This window comes from Danio aesculapii, chromosome 7, assembly GCF_903798145.1.
Source record: "Danio aesculapii chromosome 7, fDanAes4.1, whole genome shotgun sequence".
NCBI lineage: Eukaryota > Metazoa > Chordata > Actinopteri > Cypriniformes > Danionidae > Danio > Danio aesculapii.
Window position 1 is genome coordinate 43,971,004 of NC_079441.1, and position 23,134 is coordinate 43,994,137.

A 23,134-nucleotide genomic window follows, 5' to 3' on the forward strand; every position below is an offset into this window, starting at 1 on the left:
GAATTGGGACACCCCTACCCCTCGTTTTATGCGTTCATGTGAAGGGTTAGGGGTGTCCCAATTATCATTAGCTTAAAGGTGTAGGACAGGGCTAAGGGTGTCACATCCCCGGCTCGTTCCTTCTCACTCAATCAGCGTCAGACATTGCCCTCCATGCCCTCAAGTGCTACCTCCAACTCAGTGGTCACCACCCGTATTCCACTTGTTGAACCATGAATTACTCCGGTCAACCAAGCACCTGCAATCGTTTTCTCCTCCAATGTTCCCTGTACATAGAAGCCAATGCTATGCAGGCAAATACCTTCGAGATGCCAAGCGCCTCAATGCCCGCCAAGCTCGCTGGTCCTTATTCTTTCCCGATTCATCTTCAGCATCACCTATCAACCTGGCCATAAGAACGTAAAAGCTGATGCTCTCTCTCGGATGTACTCTACTAATCCTCATCATGATTCGCCTGAACATATCCTTTGGTCTTCATTGCTCCCATTTTGTGGCAATTAGATGAAGATATTCGTTCAGCCACAATTGAGGAGCCAGCTCCTACTGACCTTACCTTCTGGTCTTATTTATGTGCCCACCAGATATTGCATACCACTCCTCGATAGTACGCACACCTCCCTCGACTCAGGACACCCTGGCAGCAGGCGAACCCTCTCACTTCTCAAGCAGAAGTATTGGTGGTCCAAAATGACCCACGATGTCGACCAGTACGTTAAGGGTTGCCCGGTCTATGCCATCACTACAACTCCATGCCACCTGCCGGAAGGTAAACTGCAGGCGTTACCCATTTCTCCTCGACCCTGGACTCGTCTGGGAATCGACTTTGCCACTGATCTGCCTTCATCACAAGGGTATACCACCATTCTTGTAGTAGTAGATCAATTTTTAAAGTCGTGTAAGCTAATCCCTTTGAAAGGTCTTCCAACAGCTCTAGAGACAGCAGAAGCCCTATTCCAACACGTCTTCAGAAACTACGGGCTTCCAGAGGATATTGTGTCAGACAGAGGACCCCAATTCATTTCCAGGGTCCGGCGGGCGTTCTTCCGTCTTCTGCCATACCATATGGAGTGCATCATGTGTGTATATGTATAGAGTGTGTATATGCATACATTGTATCATGTGTAAATGTACAGAGTATAGATTGTATCATGTATAGAGTGTCTCAAAAGTCTATATATATGTGCATATATATGTAAAGTTTATCATGTGTACATATGTACAGAGTGTATCAAGTGTGCATATGTATGGAGTGTATCATGCATGCATATGTATAGACTGGAAATGTATAGAGTGTATCATGTGTGTATATGTATAGTGTATCATGTGTGGATATGTATGGACTGCATCATGTGTGTATATGTATAGAGTGTATCGTGTGTGTATATGTGTAGAGTGTGGATATGTTTAGAGTGTATCATGTGTGTATATGTATTGAGTGTATCATGTGTGTGTATATGCATAGAGTGTATCGTGTGTGTATATGTATGGAGTGCATCATGTGTATATGTATAGACTGTATCATGTGGGTATATGTATAGAGTATAATATTTGAGTATATGTATGAAGTGCATCATGTGTGTATATGTATAGTGTGTCATGTGTGTATATGTATAGAATGTATCGTGTGGATATATATAGCGTGTACATGACTTAGCTCTCACGCCAGAGACCCGGGTTCTATCCCAGACCTTAACAGGAGTGTAACGTGTGTATAGAGTGTATCATGTGTGCATATATATGTAAAATGTAGCATGTGTGCATATGTATAGAATGTATCATGTATGTATATGTATAGAGTGTATCATGTGTGCATATATATATGTAGAGTGTATCATGTCTACATATATATATATGTAGAGTGCATGCATTTATCTATGTGTGTGTGTAGACTGTATCATGTGTGCATATATATGTAATGTATCATGAGTGCATATACATGTAGTGTATCATGTGTGAATATGTGTGTGTATTTGTATAGAGTGTATCATGTGTGCATATATATAGAGTGTTTCATATGTATATGTATAGGGTGCATCATGTGTGCATATGTATGGAGTGTGTTCATCAACTCCCAGTAGCTCAGTCGTTATGTGACTCACCTCTCACGCCAGAGACCTGAATTCTATCCTTGACAGGGGTGTATCATATGTGTATAGAGTTTATCATGTGTCTATAGAGTGTATCATGTGTGTATATTTATAGAGAGTATTGTGTATGGATATATATAGAGTGTATCATGTGTAATTGTACAGAGTATAAAGCGTATCATGTGTGCATATGTATGGAGTGTATCATGTGTGTCTATGTATAGATTCTATCATGTATGTATATGTATAGAGCGTATCATGTGTGCATATGTATAGAGTGTATCATGTATGTATCATAAGTATCATGTGTATATGTATGGAGTGTATCATGTGTGCATTTGTTTGGAGTGTATCATGTGTTTATATACAATACAGTTTTTCACGAGACGTGATGCATATGACCTTACTATTTTTTTATCAGACTTTTAATTTTTGCTGCTCATTGTTGTTGTACAATGATGCTCAATTTTCTATATATAATCAGATGAGTACAGAAAAGTTTATGAAATTCTATCTCTATCACACTCTTCCAAGGAAAGGATATAGACCATAAGGCCATATTTAGACAGACTACAGTTTAAAATATATACTTGTGCTCCTTTTATTTAAATTATTTTGGCTTTAATGTAAATAAATGTTTAAATAATGACCTTGTGTGAGCTGTCTCTTTAATAATGGGTGTTTTATACACATTGATGCTGATTGGGCATGTTGTTAAAGCTTGAAACAATAGCAAAATGTCGTGCACCATTTTGAGCTAGCACGTACCCAGTTCTTTAAGGTTCCCATCTCTAAAACATATACACAGGTAAATGGAACTTATTGTTTTTTGTTTATTATCTTGTATTTGTTCATACGACAAACAAAAGGAACATCTGCAGTAATTGCACAGGGAGACGTCACTAATTAGTGTATACCTGTTGCTGAAATTGGATGAGTCCCATTGCAGCCTCAACCCTGAAACATACTGTCACCAGCAGTCTGTCCCTGTCCTCCCCACCGCGTCCATCTGGAGAACAGACCGATTTGAGGAGCTTCTGTTTACAGAGGCATATGGAGATGACTTCCTTTTTCATTTCAGTCATCATCAGACTAGCCAGGTAATGGATTATAGACACAAGAAGCTCTTTTCCAAAAATGGCAGTTCTTTATTTTTCAACACCCAAAGCACCAGCTCTGATTTAGGAAAATGGCTTGCTGCATGAACATCGTATTCTCACCTGCAATCCACATCTATACAATTGTTGTGAGCTGCATGAACAAGGTTTATCATGAAATGTAAACGTTAGACACAAAACATGGTTCATAGCTGTATTAGTTTATTAATTATTTAATCAAAAACAAAGCTGACAGAAATTAAATGGGCTGAATTAAGCTCATGGAGCATACACTAACCTCCATATTATTCAGCCACAAGATGGCACCATCTGCAGAAGGCTGTTGTATGAGACTAAAAGGCTTTATTCTGCTAAAGCGACTGCCTAGATGTACTTTATTCTGCTTTTTACATGGCAACTGACAGCGAAATAAAAAAAAATTACACACAAAACATTGTTCTGAGCCAATGTGTTGCTATTGATGTTCATTGCTTTGCAAACTGCATCCATGCACGTGTTTACACAGTAAATTTTATATATAATGATTAAAATCCGTCCAGGTGGTTTTCATCACATACAAGCATATGGATGGATGTGAACGTATTCACAGTTGGTCAAGATGGCTTGATGTTCCTTAATGGGCCTGTGTTATTAATTTCAGTGGTTGTTATCTTGAATACTTGACTCTGATTGATCGGCCACAGCATTTCTAGGTGTAATTCAGAGATAACAACTGCTGAATAACACAGGCTCATCCAGTGCTTCGAAACACCTTGCATCTTGACATGTAAAAAGCAGGATAAAATACATACATGCAGTTGTTTTAGCAGAATAAAGCCCTTTAGTCTCATATAACAGCCCTCTGCAGTTGGTGCCATCTTGTGACTGTATAATACTGAGGTTAGTGTTTGCTCCATGACCTCCATTCAGCCTTTTTAATTTCTGTCAGCTTTGTTTTTGATTATTAATTAATAAACTATTGCATCTTTGAACCATGTTTTGTGTCTGATGTTTACATTTTGTAGTAATTAGCCATGTAATAATTGGGATAAATTACATTTCTCATCAACAATAGCAATATAGGCTATGCCGCTGTTCTTAACTGTGTGGTGCCATTTTGGCCCTGAATAACATGTAGGTTACTGTATGCCCCAGCAGCTTCATTCAACTGTTTGTTTCTGTCAGCTTTACCTTTAATTTAACTTTTTAAAACCTTTTTTTTTCTGTGGCAGACAAGAAACCCTAAGAGACACCTTGCTAGCAGGTCTTTCCAAAACTACCATTAATAAACTACATTATGTTAAACCTCAGCCAATAGAATTCTGACAGGAACCAAAATCAGAAAACCCCATTTCGTGTATGGACACGCTGGCCCTGCCTGCATGTGACCTTCGGTCCTCTGGCTCTGGAACTCAAACACCTGTAACATTAGACATGCTAAATATTTTTGATTGTTTAAATCATTATTGAAAATGCATTACTTTACACTCACCTAGTGTGGAATAAACCAATAACTAATTTCGATAGGATCACGTGCTTATGATTGAACACAGGTGGTACCGCATTAGCTCCGCATATTTGCATCAATCAGATGAGTACTGACACACTATAAATTACCTGAGCTTTCTACTCCAGTCATCTTCGTCTTGAAGAATGATTCCAGCAAATGCTCCAGCATCGCAGCATCTAACCTATCATTACGAAAGAACAAACAAACAAACAACAACAACTCCAACCAGTGCCCCGCTCTCCTTGAGAATTCAGCCGCAGCCTCACCAGCAATCGAGCTGAGTTCCTGCAAAACGCTGGCCCATCCAGCTCTTCCACCTTCTACTCCAAACTGCCTCACACAGCACAGTCCACAAACTCCGACTAAACTCAAGATGCCGGCGGTCCAAGCCATTGCAATAAAGCCGAACTCTCACTGCTTTCCTAGCGGTCCACCCTCGGTAACGTAAATAGCGAGTTTTAAGTGGAAGACTCGCAAAAATAACTACTCTCCAACAAAGACTAAACATTTTATAAATCTTTTGAAAGACATGACTCGCATGACTAGAAAGATTTTAACCAAGAACTCACCTTTCAAACCTTCGCCCGTCCACAGATCCGTAACATTCTAAAGTAATTCGACTGCAAGGATCCAGGCAATCTAATTTGTAAAACATTAGTGCACAACATATTCATACGTTGATAAACATCCACGGAATGCATTGTTATCATCCAAACTAGTCGCTGGAGTTCACTAGCATCTTTCACAGATAAACACTAGTCAATCCAAAGACCTCCCAAACTCGAGATGGTCCTCTCTCGACAAATTATAAATGAACTCAGCTGTAAAAGACTTTGTGAATGAATCGGGCCAGATATGCTTGTGAATTTAATCACGTTAAGATTCCAAACCTAATGTTATTTAATCATGGATTAAAGTAAGCCCATAACAAACATTCCATTCACACAGTTTCTACTAAGTAGTGACTTTTTTAAAGTTCAGAGTTTGATGTTGGCAGTATATATATATATATATATATATATATATATATATATATATATATATATATATATATATATATATATATATATTTAATAATAATAATAATAAATAAATAAATAATAAAAAACAACTGCCACATCTGATAGCCATTTAACTTCTGAAAAAGATTATGTGCCTACCAGCAAGAAACATTCAACATATCGATCACAGAAGTCCAATTGTAATATGCCAGCGACTCATATGTCCATACACAAAGTGTCTTATATAAGTCTATAATGGCAGGTTGGTTGGATGTGAAAATGGCAAAGAACACAACTTCCCACTTAATTACAATGAATGGGAGGAGGACATTTCTCACAAATGGAGTAATGCTTCATTCAATGATGGTGTTAGATACATTTGCACTTTAAACAAAATTCTATATCACTAGGGGGTTTAAACTGCACTTTACTATCACTTCACCTACTCAGTCTTCAAGAGGTACTTCCAAGCCACACCCCATATCCTCAGCTCTCCATCTATATGCCATCCTGTTGGGGGACGAATACCCACCTCTACTATCCTCGCACATTGCGACAACGAAGCTATTGTACCTTGCATTAACAAAATGCGCTTCCATTCACAGTTGCCCATGCCCTTATTAAGATGCCTTGCATGGATATCAGCTAAAACTACTTATTCTGTCTGTCGTACATGTACCTTGTTAAAGATTTCATTTCTGATTCTCTCTCGTTTCTCATTTCACAGATCATGACAGCCGGCTCCAGAGGCTGACCTTCATCCAACATCCACATCCATTCCAAATACATCCACACTCTACACAAAGGATACATTCACTCTCGATGCCATATTCATACTAGCCTTTTTAGTTTTTGAGACGTTCTGAACTAACATCAAATTTCAACCCCACAATCCAACTCACCATATCTGATCTGACTTTGCAGGATGAAGAAATCTTTCTTTATTAAGCAAAGCAAAACAGATCAATTTTGCAAAGCACATTCTATATACAGTTTTGATATCCCCTCCTTCACACACCCATTCCAAACCCTCTTAGCATTCTTACACCACAGGAGAGCAATACCACCACAGAGAAATCAAGCTGATCCTCTTCAGCCGACTTCCACCCACATGCATTTCTAGAAATTTCATCTATTGGCTCCAGAAGTGGACCCTCATCCAACACCAGTACCTCCTTATTCAGAAATGATATTGCCATAAACCACCCGTTACATAACCTCAGCCAAATTTCCATATCTCTCATATTACAAGCAATAGCCCTCAGAACCCTTGAATCTTACCTCACAGAATGGAAAGCCTTCAAACACTTCCACATAGTGTACAAGCATAATTTTTCCAGATTTTTCCCTCCTCACAATCACCTCATTTATATCACACCTTCATATTTCCAAGAACATACAAGCCAGCACCATTAGAAACTACTTAAGCGGGATCCATTTTTTTCCATAAGCTAATTCACGGATCCCCTTTAGATGCCGTATCTAACTCCCAAACCACAATACTCATCAAAGGCATCCTGAAATACCACCCCACTCCCCCCAGTTTCCAGACCCCCATCACATTCAACATCCTCTCCAAATGTTTACACACAATAAGCAAAGGCTATCAGTCTGTCCATACAGCTCACACCCTCTACACCATGTTCACCCTGGGATTTTACAGCTTCCTTAGATGCTCAGAATTCACAATCACATCCAAATTCAATCCCTCCATGCACCCCACCATCTCTGATTTGACTTTGCAGGATAAAGAAACAATTTCTTTCCTTAACAAGCAGAAAAAAACAGACCAAATTCGCAACAGCCATTCCTTTACATTTTTGATCTCCCCTCTCCCACAGACCCCTTTCAAACACTCCTAGCATTCTTACAGCTGAGGAAATCCCAAGACCCCAACCCTTCCTGCCCGTTTTTTTTACTGACCATGCTAACCATCCAGTAACTTGTTTTTGGTTTCAAAAAACACCTAAAAGAAATACTACACTTATCTGGCTTTCCACCTGAATCTTTCTCTAGCATTTCTTCAGAATTGGAGCCGCCACTACAGCCGCCCACAACGGGCTCTCCCACAACCAAATCCAGGTCCTCGGCCGCTGGTCCTCGGATGCATTCAAAACATACATCCGACTCAGCAGTTATCACCTCAAGGAAGCCCAGCTGTCTCTCACCAGACGACATCCAGAGTACAAGGGCACGAGCACGACCCTGCCATTTCCTCTGCCTCCCCCTCCTTCTAGCATAGAGTTTCTCCACTAACCCCCATTTTCTTCCAGACCTGGATTTCCCCCACTATTCTTGTTCTTTAAAAACTTTTTTCCAGCATCGAGTTTCTTCGCTGCTTTGCTTTTTTTCTAGCGTCAAGTTGCTAGCGTCAACTTTTCTTCCTTCCAGCGTCGAGTTCCTCCGGTACTCCTCCCCCCTTTTTCTTTTATTAAATTCACCTCTAACTGCTCCCTCTCTGTTTTTTACTAAGCCCAAGCTATACTCTGCTCCCCATCACTCCCACTCATACTCATTCACAGCATCTTCCACGGCGGCCCAAGAGCTTTGTCTCCCACAGAGTCACGCCAAGCCCCCACCCCGCCCCAAGCCATTAGTGAAAATCTTACCATTTGCTCCTTCCTGCATTGAGTTTCTCCGCATTTCCTTTCCTACTTCCTAGCATCGAGTTTCTCAGCATCTCCTTCCCTTCCTTCAAGCGTCAATTACTTCCTCAATCCCCCCCTTCTCCAGTTCCCCCTATCTCCAACTCCCTACCCAGAGTTGAGTTGCTCCGCTACTCCACATTTTTCTAGCGTTGAGTATTCCGCTACTCTTTTCTTCTTTCGCATAAGCCCTCACTCCCCAAGCTCTGACTCCCCCAGAGTCTCCCTGAGCTTGACTCGGTCCCGCCCAGTCCACCTCCCACAGGAGCCTCCACCAACCCCTCCCTTTCCCAGAATCCTACAGAAGGCCAAACTTACAGCTCCAACTCCCACGGAGTCGCCCCCAGAGTGCTGACACCCCTGAAGTCAAATATTACACCCCTGGTTACACCCCACAGTCATCAGCTAAGTGTGAACTCTTGAATTCATGAGGTGTGTATTCTTAGCGTTTTTTACAATTCTAGATATTTATCTACTTTGAATGTTTCATTTTGTATGTTTTATTGTTATTGTTACACATCTGTATCTTTTTTTTGTGTAAAACACACAAAAACACATTTTAAAGGCGCTATATAAAATAAATAATTATTATTACAATTATTATTTTTATTATTATGCCTACTCGGTGGCGCAGTGGGTAGCACGTTTGCCACACAGCAAGAAGGTTGCTGGTTTGAGCCTCAGCTGGGTCCTCTGGTATTTTTGTGTGGAGTTTGCAGGTTCTTCCCGTGTTGGCGTGGGTTTCCTCCGGGTGCTCCTGTTTCCCCCACAAGTCCAAAGACATGTGGTATAGGTGAATTGAATAAGCTAAATTGTCCCTAGTGTATGCGTGTGTGAATGGATGTTTCCCAGTAAAGGGTTGCTGCTGGAAGGGCATCTGCTGCATAAAACATATGCTAGATAAGTTGGCGGTTTATTTCGCTGTGGCGACCCCAGATTAATAAAGGGACTAAGCCGAAAAGAAAATGAATGAATATTAATATTATTACTGTAAGGCTCCAGAATATCAGATCCTGAGAACTGTTGTGGAATTTCATTAGATGCCATAAAACAATAAACTTTCTGATCTGAGAAGAAGATCAGGAAACTGGCTGTTCAACTGTTCTATTCAAATCAACCTGAGACAGTTTACAGTAGGCTGGAAACACAGAGCTACATCTCACCTGGGGGGAATGCGAAAAAGTTCTTTCTTCTTACCCTTCTCCTTTCACCTCAAGTCCCCCTTCTTGACCTAAGTTCAGAGCACATTTTCACACAAATTGTCCAAGGTTTTAATATAGTGTATCCCATAGCACTATATTCATGTTTGGTATCATTTTAAATGTCTCTGTGTGATTGGTAAAGTGGTCTTAATTTCACTGTAATATTTCATTTGTATATGTTGTTTTGGTTTTTGAGATTGGTAAAATCTTTGCCAGATGCTGCCCCTCCTTAAAGATGATTAACTCCTCAAATTCATCAGGCAAGGGTCTCGGTGAGGCTTTTATTGTCTTGAATTTATGGCTGTTTGTTCTGAGTTGAGTATTTAAAGGAAATGTGGACAAATATCATTGGGATCTTGTAGCCATGGCACCCCGTTGCAGCATCTCTGAGACTTATGCGGCAACGTAGTTCTCGGGTCAGATATGCATCTCTAACTCTTTGATTTATCTTTGAGTAATGTATGTTGTATTTTTACAGTATCATCTCTGAATTGGCTTTCTGATTGTTTTATTATGTAATTGGCATAATACAATTTTACCTGACAAATAAAATGTTAAGTTTTAATTCACTCTGAATTCTCCTGAAATCGTTTATCCAATAGATAAGGTGGAGTGTTGCACTACCTTTATGATTCAACAATATTAGATTTGATTCTAAAGCACATTTGACTGTATGGAGCAGTGTGGCACAACAGCATGGAGATCTTTAATCATCTAATTAAGTTGTCTGGAAGTGGCTAAATCTACTACTTTTTAGGATAAGTGAGCAGTTGGCAACCAGACTATTAAAGTATTAGCTAACCCTACATCCTTTGACTAAGTTCAGTGTCGACAAACTGTCCGTGAGAAGACACGCAAAAACCCGGGGCGTGAAACTCGGCGTTTGGTCCCTAATGAACGAATACCTGAAGAGTATGGGAACAGATACAGATCAAAACTTGAAATTAAGTTATAAATGATGAATGTGATCCATTCTTAGAATTAGAAATACAGTGTAAATTTTACGATCACTTAAAATTGGAGTCAGATTAAATTCGGAGCTAAAAAACGAATATAAATAAATTCTAACAAATAACACAATTCTTTTCAGAAACAACAGAAAAGGCTTACATGCATTTAACCTTCGATCATGCTGTTAGTTTTGACATTGGGCTAATAGATGGACTTCTACATTATGATTGCTGGGAAAGTGGTATAAGGCCAGTCAAACCAACTCCAAATGGACAATAGTACTAGCTCCAAACTAGCACAGGTTTGATGCTAGAAAAAAAATAGGTATGAGAAAGTATGAGAGAGAGAGAGAGCTTGGGGATGGGGGGAAGTGGGCCAGTTCTAGAGAGCAGAACGGTGAGAGGCTCCTGGTTGTTTATGTATCACTCCGTGCAGTGCCCAGAAGAGTGTACAGTACGTGCAACAGCTCCTACTTCTAAATATAATCCTTTTAGAGGATGGCGCTCATGTTGCCATTGGCTCCTTGAGTGCCTCTGTGGCAGCAGTCAGGGGTCACACGTCACTGGAATGAATTTACTGGAATAGGGCTGCTGTCGTCATAAATGATGAGTCTGCTGTCAGCAGAAACATAGAGGATTAGTGCGGTTCAAATGGTGAAAACAACAAGGGGGGCAGGGCGGTTTAGTATCTGATTAACTGCATCGCTTCTCTTAGATCTGCTTCTGCACACTCACCCTGCTTCTTTGTGTGTGTATCAGAAACAGCTTTCAATTTATTTTCTTCAACTGTCAACCTCTAGCCGTCACCTAACCCAGCCTTGTTCTCATTCAGTGATGGAGATTAAATAGAACAGACATTGAAAAGACAAAAATGTTATAATTTTACTCTCAAGTTCAAACAACTGCTTCTAATCTTGCTGAAAAGCATGTACTGTGTTAAGACTATTTTATACTTCAGCGATAAGCAATTGGCGTGACCCAGAGTGCATGCCTAAGGCATAGTCGTGCATATATAGTTCTGCGTGTTGTTCGTATTGCTCTGCAAAAACTTTTCCAAAACGCTAGATGGCAATAGGTTTTTATGTTCCTCTGTAGCAAGTTTGTTCACAGGTGTTTAGCTTTTTCTGAACGTTACCTTAATGTACAAGTGGCTGAAACTCACTCATTCAGAGGCAAGAACCAGCAGACGTGCAACAACCTTAATCATAAGGTAAACAAAACAAAAGTTTTCATCTGGAGCTCCTTCTTGGGACTCAACACTTTTAAACACTCTCTCCATCAGGTTTGCAGCTCTCAGCCCCACCCACACACATCACAGCAACCAAGCCGACAAATCACAGAGCTTTCACCATTCGTCATTGTGACGTCTAGTTATATTTTTTGAGAGTTGCATGTCAGCGTCGGACATGGCGAGGGATATGCGACCCAGTGAAAGCTGCGCTGGACCATAGGCATGCACTTGATGCAGAAGTATAAATTAGCCTTTAGAAATGATGGAGAAATAGTCTTCTTCAATTGCTGAAGATATTCAGTTTGGGAAAATATTGGATGGCTATTCTGATTGGCAATTAAATCAACCTGACACAAATAAGCACATAATAATAATAATAATAATAATAATAATAATAATAATAATAATAATAATCATTCATTTTCTTTTTGGCTTAGTCCCTTTATTAATCTGGGGTCGCCACAGCGGAATGAACTGCCAACTTATCCAGCAATGTTTTTTTTTGCTGCAGATACCCTTCCAGCTGCAACCCATCACTGGCAAACATTCATACACACTCATACTCTACGGACAATTTAGCCTACCCAATTCACCTGCACCGCATGTCTTTGGGCTTGTGGGGGAAACCGGAGCACCAGGAGGAAACCCACGCCAACACGGGGAGAACATGCAAACTCCACACAGAAACAGGCTCGAACCAGTGACCTTCTTGCTGTGAGGCAAACATGCTACCCACTGCGCCACCATGCAGCCAATAATAATAATAATAATATTATTACTGATATGAATAATAATCATATTAATAATATTATGACCCCAGTGTCATTTATTAAAAATTATGTGATTAGGGCATTATTATTATTATTATTATTATTATTATTATTATTATTATTATTATTATTATTATTATTGTTGTTGTTGTTGTTGTTGTTGTTGTAAATAATCACATAATAAAAATTTATCAAAAGTGACAGCAAAAACTTACAAAATATAATGGCCAAAAATGTTGGTGTTTGCATCAGAATAAATGTAGAAATATGCTTTCTATACAAAGAACATGTAATGCAATGGTCTTCTTTAATGTTGCAAATAAATTGTGTAAAAAAAGAAACAAAAAAGTCAAAAATTTGTGTGAAATAGCATTCATCATTACATATATGTTTTAGAGGAGCGCACACAGAACATATTATTAACAGTATTATATTACAATAATAAAATAATATGGGATTATAATTTGTTACAATGAGTATAATACAGTCTACTGAATGTAATTTTAGTGGGTGTCTTGGCAAATCGTAAAAAAAAATTATAATATTTTTGGATCAGAAACAAGACAATAAACAGGACACATTCTAATGCATCTGGGAAATCTGATTAGGGTTAATGTTGAATAATTAGGGTTAGGGTTAATATAGAATTTAATAATAACCCTAAATGCATAAATCAATGTAACAATGCATCAAAAAACATGGTTAACACTCTTTTGCTATAATAAAGCCATGGTTACTTTCTTAAGGGCAATCACACCTGAACAAACTAATCAAAGTCTTTTGGATTACTGGGAAATTACAGCCATGTGAACTTGATGAGGGCTGGAGCTAAACTCAGCAGGACAGTGGTCCTCGAGGGCCAGAGTGGCGAAACCCCACTGCACAGCCTTTATAGTCAGTCTCTGCTGCTCTGCCCGTAAGGCAATCCAGACCCAGGGGATTTGAGTCTCCAAAGCTGAAATGTCCAAAAATCACCTTGGTAATGGCGTGGCCTTCAGCAAGGTTTTTTGTCAAACCGCCTGAACAGTGCAGCTCCCTGGGCCATCAATATATCACTGTAATTGAAAGTAGTGGTCAATTACACAAACCTGACAGTGAAAGAGACGTTTGAATGGGAGAGCTCATTATCCACCAGTTCAAATACGAGAATGAAAACCGCACCTTTGTTTCAGAGATCTTGATGAATCAGAGAGTCTGTTTACAGCCAGCATTAAAATTCATTTTATTCGATTGGATCACACGTAGCTAAGGGAGAAACTTTCCTGTTTTGCCTAGTGTTTTAATCAGTCTCTTTTGTCCACTTCCATCCATTTTTTTAATGAGGGAGTTTCTGGGCAAGTATTGTATTTGTGCCTTTTCTTATCTTTTATTACAAGACAAAATCAGGTGATTTGTATTAGTACCAGTATCAATAAATTATTTGGTGATGATTTGGTAGTAAGTAAATGTCAAAGCAATTGTTTAAATATACTTTGTTAACTGTTAGTGCTAGTGCTATTACATTATATATCTTATAATACTCAACCTGTTATTCGAAAGATAACTATATGCAGATATATACAGAAATCAGAGAGTGGAATTCAATACCTGTTAGGACCTTTTTAAGACTCTTTCCATACATTTTAAACCTTATAACCACTTTAGGTTTCAACCAGCGAGATTTTAACTTACAGTATATTTACTAAATATTAATGTAAGAAACTAATCCAAAACTTAAACATTATTCATATACTGATTGAAAATCTATTAAATCTAGCTCATTCAGCAGGTTGGCACATTTAGAACTTTAGAAATAATGGTGTTGCCTTGGTTACTGCAGTAATCAATGCAGCATGATGTCAAATCTAGCAGGATTTTATTGATTGCTACATAGCATTCTGATATTTGCAGATTTAATTCAGGTAAACTTAAGCATACAACCATACGTTGCATAATCAAAAATGATATAAAGTTTAATACCTTGCAAAATAGCATTTAAAAAATTTGACTTTTTGTTACTTTTTAAGGGCCCTAAATTTATTTACATTAAGATCCTGTGGACACCCTGTAACCAGTAAACAGTTGCTAATAAAACATTTATACAATTTTAACATGTACAGTCTACATTTAAACTTGTAGAAAACATTAATTCGAAAGAAGTAATTATCATAGTAAAACAGTCCCTAAAAAAGCATTTAAACTATTTTAACGTACAGTATATACATTAAAATTAAAACTTCTAAAACGTCTAAATTTAAACTTGTAAAAACAGACCGAAAGTAGTAATTATTGTAGTAAAAATGAATCTATAGTTTTATGCATAAAATAAAACATTCATGAACCTGTTTCTCAAAGGAAATTCACAAATTTACAGGCATTCAGATGTACAAATGTGTGCAATGATAGTTGTTTAAATCACATTTGGCTGGCGTGCTTCAACAACCCATTCCGTAATGTTTAAGACTGAGGTCAGTTGGCAGTAAATGGTCTTTTGTGGCAGTTTGAATGCATTGTACACCGTAAAAGCAATCTTATCTAATGTGTTTTCGACAAGAAGTGGTTTAAAGTGGGCAAGCTCATTTAAACATTTAGACCCTGTTTACACCTGTTTTTATCCCCCTGTACTTATGATGAGATCAACAAAACTGCATTATAATACCAGGTCTACACAGAGCCAGAGATAGCAGTGTTTTATAGTCTGGAAATTATGGCACCAGGCAAATATTCTAAAAATCAAATGATCCACATGCACATCCCATTAACTTTCTCTGACAGTCCTTCCAAACTTCAAAAGCCTTTTCTCTGTTGCTGCGCAAACACAGACACTGACACACATGACCATTTATTCAGACTGAATGGATAAACTCTGCCTTGGGGTGTTTTTTCTGTTTGCCCATATTTGCTCAGGGTATCCTAGCGTGCACCTCTATTGTCAAATGGACCAAATGAAAGAAGAGGGCTCTGCTTCTTTCTGACCATAAGACATGCCCACACCTTTTCATATGGCCCCACTTTAGAAAATGTGCGTTAGATCTTCAAAGCCTAAGGCATCATACACAGCTCAATACCTGATCCAGCAGCTCTCTCCTCTGCAAGCCAGATATTATCATGACAAAACCATTCTGCAGCCTCTCGCAACCCTGATCTTCATTTGCATTTATATTGATGATGGTGACAGGCAGCTCTGCTAAAGCTCACCTCACCATGAAGCATCATTCCTAAAGGTGACAGGAAGACTCAGATGGTAGGTGACAGAAATACCTATGTAAAAGGAAATGCCATTTGAAAAGAGTTTCCAGAGCCCTGCTCGAGGGTAAAATCGCAACCTGGGCTCAAAAAAAAAAAAAACAAGTGGCTGTTGCATGGTCACATCTACAAAATTATATTACATTGTTTCTTGTTGTGGGCATTACGGTGGCGCAGTGGGTAGCACGATCACCTCACAACAAGAAGGTCGCTGGTTTGAGCCCTGGGTGGGTCAGGTGGCATTTCTGTGTGGAGTTTGCATGTTCTCCCTGTGTTGAATTGGGTAAGCTAAATTGTCTGTAGTGTATGTGTGAATGCAAGAGTGTATTGGGTGTTTCCCACTGATGGCTTGCGGCTGGAAGGGCATCCGCTGTGTAAAACATATGCTGGATTAGCTGGGTGGCAGGTCATTCTGCTTTGGCGACCCCTGATTAATAAAGGGACTAAGCCAAAAAGAAAATGATTGAATGAATGTTTCTTCTTGTTATAATTAACATCCTGTCATGTGTGTTTGTAGAGGTTTTAAAGGGTCCAAAAATTCATACCTGAACATGACCTGTACGCTATTTGAAAATGAGACCCGAAATTGTGGATACCCGAGAAACGCCTTGAATGTACACTCTCAGAATTAAAGGTACGCGTGATGTCACTGGGGTGGTACCTTTTCAAAAGGTACACATTTTGTCCATATTAGTACCTAAAAAAATGAAGAGGAACACTTTTGTACTTTTTAGGTACTATGTTTCTTTGAGGTATTAATATGGACCATTTAGGTACAAATTTGTACCTTATGAAAAAGTACCACCCCAGTGATAGCTAGCTTACCTTTATTTCTGAGAGTGTACCGGACTACCAGCTTAACTACTATTAGAAACCTTCTCTCTGACTGTGGTAAAATGCTTGTGCACATGATGTCCCCATGCTGTTGCCTGGGTGCCAGATTTTCCAGAGCTGGTTAGGCAGAAGAGAGGTATTTATTTATTTATTTCATTCATTCATTTTTGTAAATATCAGAAAGAATGAGCATATGTATTTATACACACAGGATTACTTCACCCCAAAATTTCTTTATCATCCCTTAATAAAAGCAAAAATGAGACTTGTTGAGATTTTTTTGTTTGCTTCCTCAAGGATTTTAAGCTCTTGAGTTTCACAGGACTCAGACCTGAGTACTCAGTGTATAGTGCATTACCAGTTCATCTACCGTACCAAGCAAATTTACCATTTATCAGAAAACCATGCACTATGGTAAAATGTTTTGAGGACATCACATTACCTCAAGAAGGAAAATTACAATGTAGGATGATGTTCTTCTAACTAGCTGCTTTTGTATAATAAAGCACTGACGGCACCAACGCAAAGCTGATAACCGGCTAGTAGAACACTGAATTGAGCTGTGATCATTTGTTTAAACCTAATTATACATGCAGAAAAAAGTTCCAACTTCCAACTTCCTTTAACACACCTGCCTGGAAGTTTTTGTATACCAGAAAGAGCTTGATTAGCTGGTTCAGGTGTGTTTAATTGGGGTTGGAGCTAAAATATGCAGGACACCGACCCTCAAGGACTGGGTTTGGGCACCCCTGGTTTAAGTAAATGGCTGACTGTAAAATCGAGTGTCTGATTATTGCATTTTTATTTATGGAGAGAGCCAAAGTCTGAACTAAGGAAAATATGGAGTCATGGCTCATCCTGATTAGTTGCTGTTCACTAATGGTTAACTCTAACATTAACACTACTCTATGATTTATCTCTACCAATTTATAATGAATTGGAGTGATGCAAAGATACAGCGCAGCATCACCAAATATAAAACATCTTCATTTTGGTTTTATCTACTATTACTTAGTCTAATATACAAAGAAAGAAAAGAACCAGGATATTTATTTCCTTTTTTTTTCAAAATGAGACTCAGATCATTCATTCATTCATTCAATGACTGTGTTCATACTGTATGTCACAATACTTATGGTTAAGTTCGAAGTAAGATTATGACATTGGTAGGTTTAAGTGTGGGTTAAGGGTTATATAAATATATATAGTTTAATTTAAGTACAATGCAAAAGCATGTATAATCGCATTGTACCAAATACCAAATGATTAAACAGCCAATTACTCTACTTATAAAAAAGTGAGTAAACCTGTTGCCTTAAAAGTAAAGCACACAACAAGTAAAACAAGTGAACCCATTGACCTAACTTAACTTATAATTATGCACATAGTTTGTTTACTTAATAATTATAAGGCAACACATTTACTCTTTTTTCTAATCGCTTTTTATCATGTACACAGTAATCAAGGCTACTTAATACAAAGCGGGACCCTTTTTCTTGATCACCAAAGTTGCAAAGGTCCTTTAGCTTCACATTACGATCTTCTATCCCATTGAAATGTTTGCGCATATTGATGAACCCACATTTGTCTGTTTATACACAAAACAATTTAGTCAAATAATTTCCCTTGCTCCCACTAAAGCCCACTCATCCACAGCCTCCTCTTGAAGAGCCGTCCAAGAGCCCAGATGACTCAAACCAACTGAAGTCCAAAGACTGCACAGCCTGGTTTTCCACCTTCTGTTTCAACAAATTTCAACCGCTTATAATCATCCGGTGGGAAAAAAGAAAAAACAAAACAGCCATAGCTGCTGTAAACAAGCATGTTCCTCCATCTGAGCTGAAGCACTTCACATCTGTTGAGAATCTATCTATTTTACTCCTTCAAAAAGACCCCCAAGACCACAACTGGTAGGAGCTGTCTCCTCTGAATCTTCTCTGTTTCCAGTTCATCAACAATAAAAAGAGCTGATATACATGTTGATAACTTTTTTAATGAATGTTATTCACTGGACACAAATGTAATTGAATAAAAGTAATAATAATAATAATAATAATAATAATAATAATAATAATAACAACAATAAAACTGTAATTGCTTTGGCGGACTTCATGTTTTGTCATGAGATCTCGGGATAGTCTTTCTCTGTCTCTCTCTCTAAAGCTCATGTTCCTCTGCACTACCACTTCCCCACTTAATGTAACATCACTTATTAAACATTCTCTCAAGTATCAATTAGCCACTTTCTTTTCCCCTGACTCTGTGAAAAAGAACATATTTACTGCGCTTTCAGGAGCTTTAGTGCTGTGGCTCAATATTAATTCTAATACACCAGACATACTAATGCCACTAGAGGCAACTCGCAGCATTAAGAACAAACTTAATAGTATGAATAAACTTTTGAAGAGGATAATTGCTGTAATGATAGTTATTTTGGGCTTGCAGGAAGGTAACAAACATATTATGCAATAGTGCACAAATATGAGCATGGAAAGTAATTCTGTTTTGCTCAAGACTGTCAATAAAGCGATATGATGAAATAAAGAAGAAAAAAAGAAAGAATGATGATGGTTAGCATTGTCATTTTACAGTTGCTGGTTGCTGGTTCAAGTCCCAGCTGGACCAGTTGGCATTTCTGTGTGGAGTTTGCATGTTGTCCCCATGTTCGTGTGGGTGCTCAAGTTTCTCATACAGTCTAAAGACATGCGTAGGCCCACACAGAATCTGTGCGCATAAAAATCTGCAGATTTTTAGCCCATCATTGAGTCTATATATTTACTTGTGTAAATCTGTGTAAATGTATATTTATTAAGTTTTTAAATTACTTTCAGAAATGTTATTGACTAGTTTGAAAATGTTAATTTGATTTATTTACAATACAGTTTGTAAAGTAATATTTTCTATATTTTAGTAGATATATGATAGACTTGCTTTATTTACCAAAACAGTGGATCTAGATGAATTTGCATTGTAAACATAAAATAAAAGTTAAAAAGCTATTGTTTTTAATTTCATATATTAAGTTTTTAGTTACGATACTCCCAAAATAATTCTGCGGAAGATTTTTTACAAAATTCTCAGCAGAAATAGCAAAAATATGTATGTGTGTGGTGGTGGTGGTGGTGTTGGGGGGGGGGGGGGGTTCCCAGCACTTGAAACAAACAAACAAACAAACAAACAAACAGCAGATGCCCCAAAAAACTAACTATGAAAAGCTGGGAATTTGTACCTATTAAATGGATTTTTACGTAATTCAGGGCTTACCAATTGAAAGTGTGCTGTGTTGAGGCAGGCCAATCTCTGTATCTCACAAGGTGTGGATCTGAGCAATGTTGTGATACAAAATGATGTCAATACCCGGTCAGTGTGACAAAACTCCCTGCCCACAATTGTGAGAGCTAAAAGCTTCCTCTCTCCTAGCTACATAATGTTTTACCTTTCAACCATCCTTTTCCCCATCCACCTGTTTACTTCCCACTCTCCTTTTCTTTGCTCTAAGAGCTCATACTCCTTATTACCCGTCATTGGACAAAAAGACCTGTCATTACCTCTTCTGAGTTGGCAGTCAGAAACACGGCAAAAACATTTTTTTCCATCCTTGTGGGAGAAAAAACAAGGCAGTCATTACTGACCTGGCATTCAAGTACCATCCTGCGTGTGGAGCTTCTGATATACCTGCAAAAAAAACAAGCGACAGGCAGGCATGAGTGGAGACTATATCACAAAATTATAGGGAGGAATAGTACACACTCAGAAGCCCTTTGAGGTGATGTTTCTGCCCCAAATCAATAACAAATTTGCAGATTCTAAGAAAAATTAGTTATTAAATTAGAATTTCATTATGAATTACACGAGTGTTAAGGGAAGAGAAGGAGAGCTTGCAGTGAACAACCATTCAGACTGAGATGAATGTAAACTCACCATGACCTCTGCAACAGTGGAGGTGTGGACAAAATGGTGGAGTGCGTCTCTCCAGGCTAAGTACAGCTTTAGTTTAGCCTTGTGATCCCCTGCACACTTGAAGAGAATAGGGTTCCTCTCCTTCACGCTCCTGAGCTACAATAAAACAGGTCAGAGAGCACAAGTATATCCAGCTGCTCCTCCAGAGCTTTTGTCTGAGGTCTCATCTTGGAGTGGACCTGAGCCATGTTAAACCTCCCCATGTTCGACCTGGGTGTACAGGCTAAATCCACGGACCCATTTCCATCATCCTGTCCTTTTACTCAGAAGGAGCTGAACAGAAGAAGAACAGAGAGAACCTACTAGGTGTATACCATAATACCTATGTATCTATGTAATACACTAAATATCGCATACCGACCCTGAGCATGCGTTAATACCGCCGCCACATTTGTACAGTGCTCCCAGGACAAAAGTCATTCAACTGCACTAGTTAAGAATAAAAGCAATCTGAAGATGCTGGACATTTGCATTGCGTATGGATGTAGCAACAAGTAAATAAATATAAGAAAGCATTAAAGACAGAACATTTCGTAGGTAAGATTTCATTATTTACGTTTTTGTAAGTTACGAACTTTTGTGCGTTTGTTTAGTCGCGTTATTAATGATAATACAGTCACTTACTGTGCTGACCATAAGACAACATAGCAGCAACTCACACTAAATTATAGGCTTAGTTTTGTTGAATAAAATTAGCAAACATTGTAAATGAAATATAACAAGAAGCTGATGCCAGAAACTTGTATTATTGTCGGCTAACTGAAGTAACGGCTTGCTTTTGAAGTAACTTATAAGGGTGCCTGATAACATAACTGTGCCTGCACCTCAACGTGCATACTTTGCACCATAAATTATTGAATATTACAAATGTTTTGTACCATTTAGATCAGAAAGGTGCACATTGAGACACAGGGACAGGATTTGTTCACACAAATCGTTTATAACGGAGATTCATTCACAAACGAATCACTCCCTCTGTTAGAAGTAAAAGTGAAAGCAGGAGAGGGTGTTTCAGGACACAGATTAGATCAAATTTAACAGGGAGGCAGGACAATACATGTCTATGCTCACAAACACATGCTCTTCATCAGCAATGCCTGCACGGTCACTTATCCATCGATATAGAAAAGTTATGTAAAATTATAATTTTCATAATTTAAAAAAAAAGTTACAGGTAGGCCCACACGGAATCTGCGTGTGCAGAAATTTGCAGATTTACTAATATTTAAATATTGACTTGCATGTAAATTTATATTTCTTCAGTTTTTTTTATTAATTTCAGTAATATTATTGATTAATTTGAAAATGTTCACTTGTTCTATTTAGAACACAGTTTGTAAAGTAGTATTATCTGCCTTATAGTAGATATATCATATGATAGACTTTATATGAGAGATATATGAGAGACTTTGTTTTACAAAGAAAAACTGGATCTAATTGGATTTGCATTGTAAACATTAAAGTTAAAAAGGTATTTTTTATTTCATATATCAAGTTTGTTATGATACTCTCAAAATCATTTGTTTAAAAATTCTGTGCAGAAATAGATTCCACAGATTCCGTCTGGCCCTGGTTACAGGTAACCAACACTTGATGGTGTTATTTCCAACATACAGGAATTCATTTGACCAAATATCTTTATGGAACATAAGTCATACCATTATTAAAATCTTAAAAAATAAATAAATAAATGTAAAAAAAAGTGTTCATTTGTAAAAAGTGTAAATTTGTAGTGCTGGCTGTAATAAGAGATTTGATCATTAAATGAGATCTGTAATAAAACTGTTGATAGGATAATTGTAATTTTGATATTTTTGTACATTATTCTAGAATAGTCTAATGTAAGTTATTTTAACTATCAATCATGAGTACCATGTTTAGAGTGTAGTTCTTGACTTTTCACTCTTTACACTAAAGTCAGGGAACAATCTACTCCCTGTAGCATAGATATTTTTTTAACGCGATAGAGTGTAAATATAACTAAAAAAATAAAAATAAAAAAACACACTTTTATTAACATGGCTAATATAGCGTGCTTTAATATATTTTAAATGCTTTTAATTATTCTTTCTTAGCTTAGTGATGATTTGTTTGCTGAATTAAAAAAAAATACAAATAAAAATCGCACATGCAAAGAGTACTGATACTGCAGGGGTACTACAGCTTTTCCTGGGTGTTTTTTGAAAATTATTTTCTTACTTAGAGGTTTTGTCTTGTTTCTAGCAATATAGTCTATAAATAATCATCATATAATAAATAAAAAATAATAATAAATAAGTATCTTGCAAACCTTGTTTGTAGATTAGTTTACTTGTTTTATAACTTAATTTAGATGTTTTTTTTTTCTGAAACAAGATAATAAATTTACTTGTAAATTGCTTCTGGATTTAAGATTTTTTTTTTTAGATATTTAGACTAGAAACAAGACAAAACCTCTAAGCAAGAAAAGTATGTTTAAGGAAAATGGGCTTTCACAGCAGGTAGTTGCAGGAGGTCAGTTTTAGGAACCAGTCACTAACATTAGCTTATTGCATGTATGTCTTTAAACCCTTTCAAATACTGTGCTGATGTTTTGTATTGCATACAGTATGCTCAGCATTATACCATACACTTATGCTACTC

The 23,134-nt window shown here is 37.8% G+C and overlaps 1 pseudogene; it reads left to right on the top strand.

The window, feature by feature from the left end:
- The first annotated feature begins 687 nt into the window (after positions 1 to 687).
- On the top strand, positions 688 to 7,932 carry LOC130231446 (uncharacterized; annotated as a pseudogene).
- The last annotated feature ends 15,202 nt before the right edge of the window (positions 7,933 to 23,134 follow it).